This window comes from Saimiri boliviensis, chromosome 2 (genome assembly GCF_048565385.1).
Source record: "Saimiri boliviensis isolate mSaiBol1 chromosome 2, mSaiBol1.pri, whole genome shotgun sequence".
In the NCBI taxonomy this organism is placed as follows: Eukaryota; Metazoa; Chordata; class Mammalia; order Primates; family Cebidae; genus Saimiri; species Saimiri boliviensis.
This window is the reverse complement of record NC_133450.1, coordinates 202,542,594-202,553,755: the sequence shown is the minus strand read 5'-3', so window position 1 is coordinate 202,553,755 and position 11,162 is coordinate 202,542,594. Positions and strand designations below refer to the sequence as shown.

General features: G+C 43.1%; 1 pseudogene; it reads left to right on the top strand.

Annotated features, from left to right (window-relative positions):
- The first annotated feature begins 204 nt into the window (after positions 1–204).
- LOC101031142 (ubiquitin carboxyl-terminal hydrolase isozyme L1 pseudogene) lies at positions 205–804 on the top strand (annotated as a pseudogene).
- The last annotated feature ends 10,358 nt before the right edge of the window (positions 805–11,162 follow it).

Sequence of the window (11,162 nt, the reverse complement as noted above, 5' to 3'; positions counted from 1 at the left end):
TCCTGGTCTCACCATGTGGCAGACTCCCCTTTGCCTTCTGCCACAAGTGGAGGCCTCTGATGCCCTGACCAGATGTAGATGCTGGTGCCATACTTCTTGCAGAACCTGTCGAACCACAGGCCAAATCAACCTCTTTCCTTTATAAATTACCCAGCTTCAGGTATCCTTTTATAGGAGCACAAATGGACTAAGACACCAGGTGCCAGCACCTGCCTGCAGACTGCTGCTGCTGTTTCCCCTCACAGCCCAGCATGAGAACTTCAGGAAAAACAGATTGAAGAGCTGAAGGGACGAGAAATTAGTCCTAAAGTATATTTCATGAAGCAGACCATTGGGAACTCCTGTGGCACAATTGGACTTATACACGCAGTGGCCAATAATCAAGTTAAACTGGGATCTGAGGATGGATCAGTCCTGAAACAGTTTCTTTCTGAAACAGAGAAACTGTCCCCTGACAGAGCAAAATGCTTTGGAAAGAATGAGGCCATACAGGCAGCCCATGATGCCGTGGCACAGGAAGGCCAATGTCGGGTAGATGGCAAAGTGAATTTCCATTTTATTTTGTTTAACAACAGGGATGGCCACCTCTATGAACTTGATGGACGAATGCCTTTTCCAGTGAACTACGGTGCCAGTTCGGAAGATATCCCGCTGCAGGATGCTGCCAAGGTCTGCAGAGAATTCACCGAGCGTGAGCAAGGAGAGGTCCGCTTCTCTGCCATGGCTTTCTGCAAGGCAGCCTAATGCTCTGTGGGAGGGACTTTGCTGTTTTCCCCTCTTCCCTTCAACGTGAAAATATATACCTCCCCATGCCGTCTAAAATGCTTTAGTTCTTATGAAACACAGCTGTCCTCCTTCCATTCTGCAGACATGCCTTCCCCTCAGCCACACCCAAGCACGAGCAGAGTGCACAGCTGTCCACTGGGCCAGTGTGGTGTGAGCTTCAGATGGTGAAGCATTCTCCCCAGTATATGTCTTGTTCCCTGAAGAGCTGGTACTTCTCTTCAAGCTCCTTCTTTCTAGTTTTGCCATTCATATCTCCCCTGTGCTCCATCAGGAAGGCCATTGTTTATCACTAACTTAATTTGCAGTCGATGATCAATGTTACAGCATCTCCTCCAATCATCAGAGTTGTCAAATTATTAAGGATGGAAAATACCAATTGCAGGATTTTTATCCTAACAAATTAATACTCATTCATTCATCCATGAATTCATACATTTGTTCCACAATATGTATTGAGGATCTACTCTATGGCAAACACTGAGATGAATAAAATCGCCATCTCCATCACCCGAAATTTAAAGGTATATTTCAAATATAACTAAAGCCAATGTGTGACTCCATTTTGTGCATGGAATTGTATTAAAATATAGCTTAATAAACAAAATTAATTTAAAAAAAAAAACAATTTAAACCATTCTCTGTGGAAAGTAGAGGATCACTTTTTTTTTTTTTTTTTTTTTTTTTTTGAGACAGACTCTTGGTCTGTCACCAGGCTAGAGTACAGTGGCATGATCTCAGCTCACTGCAACCTCTGCCTCCTGGGTTCAAGCAATTCTCCTGCCTCAGCCTACTGAGTAGCTGGGACTATAGGCACATGCCACCATGCCTGGCTAATTTTTGTCTTTCTAGTAGAGACAGGGTTTCACCATTTTGGCCAGCCTGGTCTTGAACTCCTGACCTCATGACCCACCTGCCTCAGCCTCCCAAAGTTCTGAGATTACAGGCATGAGCCACAATACCTGGCCAAGGATCACATATTTAGTGCCCAGCAAAACACCTTTCCATTCCCTCTGCATACCTCTCTCACTATCAGTCTCTCCCAGCATCTGTCAAAACACTCCTGGGCACTTTGAGTCACCATGGCAAAGTGACGTATCATGGAAGGACCTCCTCACTCCCACCTCAGCCATCAGCATATAGAAATCCTAGAAAAAAATGCACAAACTCCTCGAAATAAAGTTTTTCAATACACAGATGAATTAGAAAGCAAGAAAAGAAATTCACAGACACCAACAATGAAAGAAGGATGCCCAGCTCAACTGGAGGGGCAAAAACAAAAGCCAAATGGCTCATAGAAGAACAGTAACTAGACCCGGATCCTAGTGGTTGGGAGGCCCAGGGACAAATGGCAAAGCGACACATTCTTGCAAAAAAGGAAAATAGAAGGGAGCCCCCACACCATGCCATGAGCTGTGAAGGGTTGCTGGAGATACCCCATCTGGGCCTGAAAATGCCACATCTGTCCTGGAAAAAGGAGAGAAGACGTCGGCACTGTGGTGCTGAGCTGTTTTCCTCTCTGGTGTATCCCCACATCCTAACACAGTGCCTGAAACATAGTAGCTTCTCAGTAAACATTTTCTAAATAAATGAATGAATGAGGAATGGAAAAGGAGGCCACACCAATAAATAAAAAGGAAAAAAAGACCTAATGTGACACAATCTTTGATGTAGTTATACAAAATTATATATGTGTTTATTATAAGGAATTATATTAATTTTAACTATTTAGTGGAAATACCTATAACTATGTATATATATATATATATATATATATATATATATATATATATATAGTGTGTGTGTGTGTGTGTACTCATACATGCAAAGAAAGTTACTGGAAGAGAACAAAATTTTGGAGAAAAGAACTAGGAATCAGAGGTAACAGGGAGAATTTCTTTTTATTGTTTACCCTTTTGTGCCATTTGAGATTTTTCATGCATATGCATAGCTTTTCACACACATGCAAAAAAGTTGTTGAATAATTAGCTATCTACTTAGTTACATAAAGAAAAAAATGTTCTGTCCATGTCATCTCAATTTTGCAATAATTTTAAATGGGGCTAAATAGAAGAAAAGTGCTCTCTAAACTGTAAGTTCTGTGCAAATGTGAATTGTTAGTATAGTAATTCCTTCTGTTGAAATACCAGGTGTGGGTTCTGTCTCTGGCTGGACCCTGACTGATACATGTTGGCACGTATCATGATAAGGAGCTGTAAACTTCCCTTTTGGGTGAAATTCTACTAACGTTTCAGAGGGCCAGGTAGTGTGAATGAACACTAAGTTCCATGTCACATGCAGGATGGATTTCCTCTTAGACTGTGAAGTCACAGATCTGGACAACCTCCACAGCCTTGGATAACCTTTGTTTGTAACTGAAAATAATGATTAGCTAAGCCAGGGGTCAGAAATAGTTTTTAACACAAGAGAAAATCTCCCTCAGAGTAGCTCCTCTAGCTCTTCCCAAAACTTCGTGAGTTCCTGTCGGATGGATTCTTTTATTCTGATTTCAGCTTTGCCTGTCTTAAGTTACTGCTTCTCCTGCTAGATTTACTTAGAGATGGGCCTGTTTTTTCTGGAATCTTCTTCCCAGTCAACAGCAGAAATGCAATAGAAGTTTCTGCAATGAGAACACAGGCAACTAAACAGACATATTTCTTGGCCTCGCAGTTTTCTGAATAAATATTTACTAAGCAGCCACAAAGCAACTGGCACCATTAAGTCTGCATGTCAGAAGGTTTCAAGTGCTAGTTTCTGCTTTGCACCAGAAAAAGCAAATGCTTTGCATATTATCTCCTTTGTGATGAAAAAAGCAGACACCCTGATGGAGACAGCTCTACAGTGGAGCCATCGCTCACTGTCATCTCAGTCCATTTTATCCCTGTGGTCACAGGACTCCACCACCAGGGATCCAGGCCCCTACATGAGCATGCCTCTAGTCTGGTGACGGTGTGCTGGCATTGGCTTGGGGCTTTGGTGTTGGCTTGAGCCTGAGCCAGCCCAGCACATATTTTCTTTGTAGATTAAACCTGAACTAAAAATCAGACCAGAGGCAAACTATGGCCCATAATGGGAAGGAAACTTCTTCCCCACTCCTGCCCAGAACACTGCCAGGCAGTGCAGGGGCAAAACGGGAGCACTTCAAGATTTGGCAGCTTCAGCAGCCCTAGGAGACAGAGCCCTTGCCATGAACATCAGCATCCCACCACGAGTGCTCACAGCAGCGGCAGAGTTGAGGCACTACTTTATGAATTCTCATAGACAAAGGAACCAAGAGACTCCTCTGAAGGCAGGAGAGAAACTCACGGCAGAGGATTCGAGGTGACCAAAAATGCTGACAGTTCAATGGAGGAATTCACATGAGATGTGCCCTGGGGGTTAGTTGACTTGGGAAAGGTTCAATTTATCCTCTAGCTGAAGGCCAAGGTGTCATATCTTACAGGCTACAAGATGTGACTGGGTTTTTTTTTTTTCCTTTGGTGAACATGTGCTAAGTCCCAGAGATGGAGTGGAAATGCTAAACTTAAAGAAAAGATTATAGTTCACTATAGTCGGCTCTTAATGAATATAGTACCGGAAGTCCTAGCCAGAGCAATCAAACAAGAGAAAGAAATAAAGAGCATCAAACCTGGAAAAGAGGATGTCAAATTGTCCCAGTTTGCAGACAACATTTACATAGAAAAACCTAAAGAATCCACCTAAAAACCTCTTAGAACTGATAAATGAGGTGAGGAGTTGTGGCTCATGCCTGTAATCCAACACTTTGGGAGGCTGAGGCGGGCAGATCACTTAAGGTCAGGAGTTCAAGACCAGCTGGCAACATGGCAAAACCTTGTCTCTACTAAAAATATAAAAAATTAGCCAGACGTGGTAGCACGAACCTGTAGTCTCAGCTACTTGGGGAGGCCGAGGCACAAGAATCATCTGAACCTGGAGGATGGAGGGTGCAGTGAGCCAAGATTGAGCCATTGTACTCCAACTCCAGCCTGGGTGACAGAGAAAGATGCTGATTCAGAAAAAAAAAAAAAAAAAAAGAACTGATGAATGAATTCAGTAAAGTTGCAGGATACAAAATCAGCATGCATAAATCAGTAGCCATTCTGTATACCAGGAACAAACTAGCTAAAAAAGAAATCAAGAAAGCAATCCCATTTACAACAGCTACAAAACAAATATCTAAGAATAAACTTAAGCAGGTGAAAGATCTCTACAATGAAAACTGCAAAACACTGATGAAAAAATTGAAGAGGACCTACAAAACAATGGAAATATGTTCCATATGGATGGATTAGAAGAATTAATGTTGTCAAAATGACCATACTACTAAAAGTGATCTACAGATTCAATGTGATTCCTATCAAAATACCAATGACATTCTTTACAGATACAGAAAAAACTATCCTAAAATTTGTATGAAACTACAGAAGACCTCAAATAGCCAAAGCAATCCTAAACAAAAATAAAGCTGGAGGCATCATAAGATCTGACTTCAAAATGTGCTACAAAGCTGTAATAATCAAAACAGCATGGCACTGGCATAAAAGAGGCACATAAACCAATGGGACAGAATACAGAAGACAGAAATAAATCCCCTTATGCCAAGTGCATTGTAGCAAGCAAGAAAGATGCAAAACAGAATCTCAACTCTCTATTGCTGCCTCACCTTCATTGCCCTCTCCATTATTCCAGCTCTAGACATTTACTTAATCTCCTGCAGAAAAACAAATAATGGGATCTCCATCAGAGTCAAATGCATAATCAACCCAGAGAATGCAAGCAATGCATAGGCACCAGACAGGCATCATATAGATCAATAAGCAGAGAGGATAACTGAACAGCTGACGACTCTTCAGCCCAAGATAAACATGAAGATGATTCTCCAGGTTCATTGCCCCCAGCCCCTTAAAGAACAGCCAGAGAACTCCTTGCAAGGCAAAAAGAAAGTGCCCCTGCCATGCCCACAAGTCACTCCCCCTTCAAGCCCTGGTGTGTTCTCTTCAGTATTTCTATTCTTGCTGAAAAGTCAGATCAACCAAGAGTCAGCAAAAATAATGCTTAAAAACAGTCAGTGCTTGGTCCAGAAAGATGCTGAGAAAAAAGCCAAGATCTCATGTCAGCTCAAAGTACCCCTGCCTGCCATGAGAGTGTGCAGAGAGGCACAGGAAAGCCAGCCCTACTGGGAAGCCTTAATAATTACCACTAGAACTGGCTGGATGCCACAAGGCTAGGAGAAGATGGCTTAATTAAGTATAATCTCTGACAGTGCTGATTGGGAAGTTGAGGACACAGTAACTGGGTGCCTTTTAGGCAACTATCTGTTCTTTTTGTTAAGACACGAGGGTCTCTTCTCTTGCCTACAACAAACAGGAGAGCTGTAATTATGCCATGTCAAACTGCAGCTGGGTGTACTATTTTGGATCTCATATTTTCCTGGAGAGTTTTACAACCAAAAAGATAATGTGCCTCCCCACTTGAATGGAGGCTATATTTAAGGTACTTGAGCACTGAACAATCTGCAGGCTTAACTCTACTTCTCATGATAGAGAGGGTAGAAGCCAGAATCTGGAGGCTTATACTGTGTGTGTATGCAGAAACCTTGTGTATTAGCTTCCTAGGGCTGCTGTAACAAACTGTCACATCCATGATGACTAAAACACATACATTTATTGTCTTACAATTATGGAGGCTAGGAGTCTGAGATCAAGGTGTGAGCATGGTTGATTCCTTCTGAGGGCCATGAGGGAGAATCTTGTTCTGTGCCTATCTCCTAGCTCCTGGTTGCTTTCTGGTAATATGGAGATCCTTGGTTTGCAGATGTATCATCATTAACTCTGCCTTTAACTTCACATGGCTGTCTCTGTGGGCATGCCTATCTCTAAATCCAAATATCCTTATAAATTTTTATAAGAACACAGTCATGTTGCATTAAGGCTCACCCTAATTACTTTATTTTAACTTGACCATCTGCAAAGAACTTATTTCCAAATATGGTCCACATTCACAGGTACTGAGAAATAGGGTTTCAACCTCTTTGGGGTGATGGGGGGTAACAATTCAACCCATGACACCTTGGTTCTAATGAAATCTTATGTAGAGCCTCCCTGCTGGAAAAAAGAGAAAAGTATGGACAAGGGTAGAGCTTCTCTGGTTGACATGAGGGTATGGAGTGGATGTTCTCAAGCCTCTCCCTGTCCATCCTCTTGGTACCACCTTCCTCCTGCAGTCTCTGAGGTCTCTGCAGAGTGTGGTTCAACTTTCCCTGTTTTAGAGCAACTAAACAGAGAGAGAACCTAGATGTATCCTTTTTTAGAAAAATAAGCATGTGTCAAAGATTTATTTAACTCATTAAGAGAACCAGTAAGATGTTATAACCAGGTCAAAGGATCATTCCAAGAACACGCATATCTAAGTAATCTGAAATGCTGAAATGAGTGTAAAACTCATCAATATCCACAATACAATAACCAACTGCATCCCCACTGGACAAAATTCATTTCCATTTCCGTGTATAAGAATCGTGTGTATTACTCTCGGTGTTCTACAAATTTCAGAGTTACAAAACAAAACTCCAAGGCAGATAACCAGGAATGGTGCCCTAGATAAGAGACCCGGTAGTCTTTTTTGCCCATTTCAAAGTCTTTCACAATTTTTCCTAGTAGAATATATGCCTCCCAGGTGCTAAGACTACCACAGATACCATTAATTACTTAAGGCTGTTAATGTCCCTAGGGAATGTGGTGGTCTGTTGGTTGGGGAGGGTGTCAACCTCTTTCAAGTTTCAAGAACTATTAGGATGACCCCTCTACCCCACCCAACCTATGTTGCTCCCAAGACCCTAACATCAGGGAAACAGAAATTCTTCTGTGGTTACAGGGATTCCTCGGCTCCTCTTGGGAGATCAGGCTCTCTGGAATTTAGCACCAATCTTCTCTCTTCCACCCTTTGCTCCTGCTGCCAAGCTCCTTCACTTACACACCCCGCTTCCCAGCCCCACCACCTCTTTTCCCCTCCAGTATACACTTCAGCGGTCAGCCCAGTCCTGAACAGGCACCCCGCTGAGGCTGCTTCCCTAAACAGGAAGTCCATCGGTGTCAAGAGCAACCTTGTTTTTTGTCCCCTCTGTTGTGCCTCCTTACTTACGACTTTGAGCCTTCAAGTTGAAAGCTGAGACCCAGAGACCTGAAGTTTTCTCTTAGCTCCACCACTTAGTGGCTGTGTGACAGAAGCTTCAGTTTCTATCATCCTAAGCTCTGAGTATAAATGTAAGGACAGCCGATGCTACGGTCTTCCATCCAGATCCTCTCCAGGACCTAGGACTGGGGCACTCACTCCACCAGCCCTTGAAACTGCCCTCTCCCAAAGGGAGCCACCTCACTCAAGGTTACCACCCCTCTCTGGGAGCAGCCCACATGCAGTGACTGGTCCAGGTGGGGTAGAAAGTCCAGCCCCCTTGCCTCACCATGGGACATCTCTGAAGGGCCACTCTAGTTTCAGCGCTCACCATGGCATCAGCTGAGATGTCTGTTGCTCCTACACACAGCTCAAATTCTCCTTCTGTCCAATCCTGCCTGTTTCACTCCTTCTCAGGTGTGTTCCCAAGGGGGCTATCCAATAAATATATATATATATTTTTGAGACAGAGTCTCACTCTGTCACCCAGGCTGGAGTGCAGTGGTGTGATCGTGGCTCACTGCAGCCTCTACCTCCCAGGTTCAAGCGATTCTCCTGCCTCAGCCTCCCAAGTAGGTGGAATTACAGGCACTCACCATCATGCCCAGCTAATTTTTGTAGAGATGGGGTTTCACCACGTTAGCCAGGCTGGTCTTTAACTCCTGACCTCAGGTGATTCCCCCCGCCTCAGCCTCCCAAAGCTCTGGGATTATAAGCGTGAGCCACCGTGCCCGGCCAATAAATACATTTCTTGCACACAAGACTTAGAGTCTCTCAGTCTCTTTTCTTGGGAATATGATCCTGAAACAATGAGATAATGCTAAGCATGTAATAAGGGCTCAAATATGCCACTAACAAGTTTTATGACCTTAATTGAGTCACTTCTCTCTGGCCTAGTTTTCTGAGCCCTAAAGTGAGGTTATCAGCCCAAAATAGTCACTAAGATCCTTTTGAGCACCAACATGCTAACAGTTTCTAAATCTACAAACAGTAGAGAGCTAGGCATAGGCTTGGAAGACCAGCCACATCACTGCCCAGGCTTCTCCATGCTGATACAGTTCTGAGAAAAAAGTGGAATGGGCGGGGGGGAGGCGCGGGGATGGTTTGTTTTCTGCTATGCTCCAATAGAGATTCCACATGGCAAGATAGGAGGCGGACCTTTCCTGAGCATGGTAAGACAACCTGAGATTGTTTTCATTCCACAGGCTGCCAGGCTCCTGAAACTGATAACCCTGGGAAAGTCTGGCATCTTACAGAGTTACATTCTCCCGTAAGCCAGCGTCAACCTTGGCCAGGCCCTCCACATTGCAGATAAGAATTGGGATCTTGTCAGTCAGCACTATGGCTGCAGACACACTGGGGAGGGAGTTTCAGTCACTTTGGAGTCACCGCTTCTTGCTCAGCAATGCCCAGAAGCAGAAGCACATGGTGTAGCTCGCCATCCCTAAGCAAGGTAGCACATGCCTGGAGTCCCTGCTACTCGGGAGGCTGAGGCAGGAGAATCACTTGAAGCCACGAGGTGGAGGTTGCAGTGAGCCAAGATGGTACCACTGCACTCCAGCCTGAGTGACAGAATGAGACTCTGTCTCAAAAAAAAAAAAAAATTCTCTCTACCTACCATGAAATTATTCTTCTGAGAATACCAGAAGGCTAACAAGACTTGCAAACAGAAAAATTAATTATCCTTCCAAAGACACCCAGTCAGGCTACAAGAAGGATATACGTTCTTCCCACTAATTTAATGTTGGCCTCACTCCTTGAGAAATAATAGCCCTGACCTTATTTTTCTAGAGGCATACATTTCTCTTTACTTTGTGTTTTTAAAGGGTCTCCATGTCAATCCTAAATACCTCTGCCTGAGACATTTGGGGCCAAAGCTCCACAATTAAATTTCTTCTCTCTCATCTCCAAGTTGCTCTCTTAACAGCAGTTCAGAGGAAAGGGTCTATATTAATGCCAATACATGAAAAAGAAAAGAAAAATAGTAATTATTTGATACCCTCTAATACTACATTCCCTGCACACACGTGCACGTGTGCCCACACACACACACACACACACACACACACACACACACCAGCAACAGCAGCAACCCTTGGCTAGATTTGTCATTTTGACTTTGGGGCATCGAAAAAAAGGGGAATAGGAAGAGAGGGAAATGACAGAAAAGGAAGATGAAGTATAAAATAATTGGGGGGAAATGTTAGAGAAACTTCTTTGGAGCTTTATATGCTGCGAATTGTTGCCCGCCCCACCCCTCAATATCCTTAGTTCTATTAATCTAGGTTCCTTACAAGATAAGCTACTGTGTTAGTTTTCTAGGGCTGCCATAACAAAATATCACACACTGGATGGCTCAAGGAGCAGAAATTTAATTTCTCACAGTGCCAGAAGCTGGAAGTTGAGGACCAAGGTGCCAGCAGGGTTGGTTTCCTTTGAGGCCTCTGTCCTTGGCTTACAGATGGCTGCCTTCTCTCTGTGTCCCCACATGGCACACTTTTCTCAGTGTGCAATGCCCATGGTGTCTCCTCCTTTTATGATAGAGACACCAGCAGTACCTGGTTAGGACCCCCCTCTAATGACTTCATTTTAACTGAATCGCATCTTTAAAGGCCTTGTCTCCAAATAGTGCAGTCGTATTTTGAGGTTCCAGGGGTTAGGGCTTCAACATATAAATGGGAGGGGGGTGGTATAATTCCATCTATAACAGCAAGCTTGCAGCAAATAATTTCTTTAAGTTGAAAATGCAGAAAAACAAAGAATAAAATGGTTTTGTATCAAAGCATATAGATCATTTGGAAAATATTGGTTTACCAGCTATGCAAATCTTCCAAATGCTGGCTCATTTGATTGGACAATATGAAAAAAAAAACACACACACACTTGTCAATATTACTACTGATCTTACCAGAAAAGTCTTCAAGTATTTGAGTTGCCAAGATCGTGATGGCAGAAACAAGTTTTCCAAAATTCTAATTTTTGCTTGAAAACTTGTATTTTGTCATTGGTAACAAATACTGTCAGTTGTTTTTCTTGAAGTGACAGGCTCCTTTTGATTATTTTCAGGAAAATATCTGCCAAATACCCTAGTGTGAGTAACCACAGTTTGCCTGACAGTCATTCTTTCAAATAAAAATGGTGTTTCATAGAAAAAAGCTCTCAACTCTGACACACAAGTGCTTTTTTCTTAAGGGAATTACTGTGCTTTG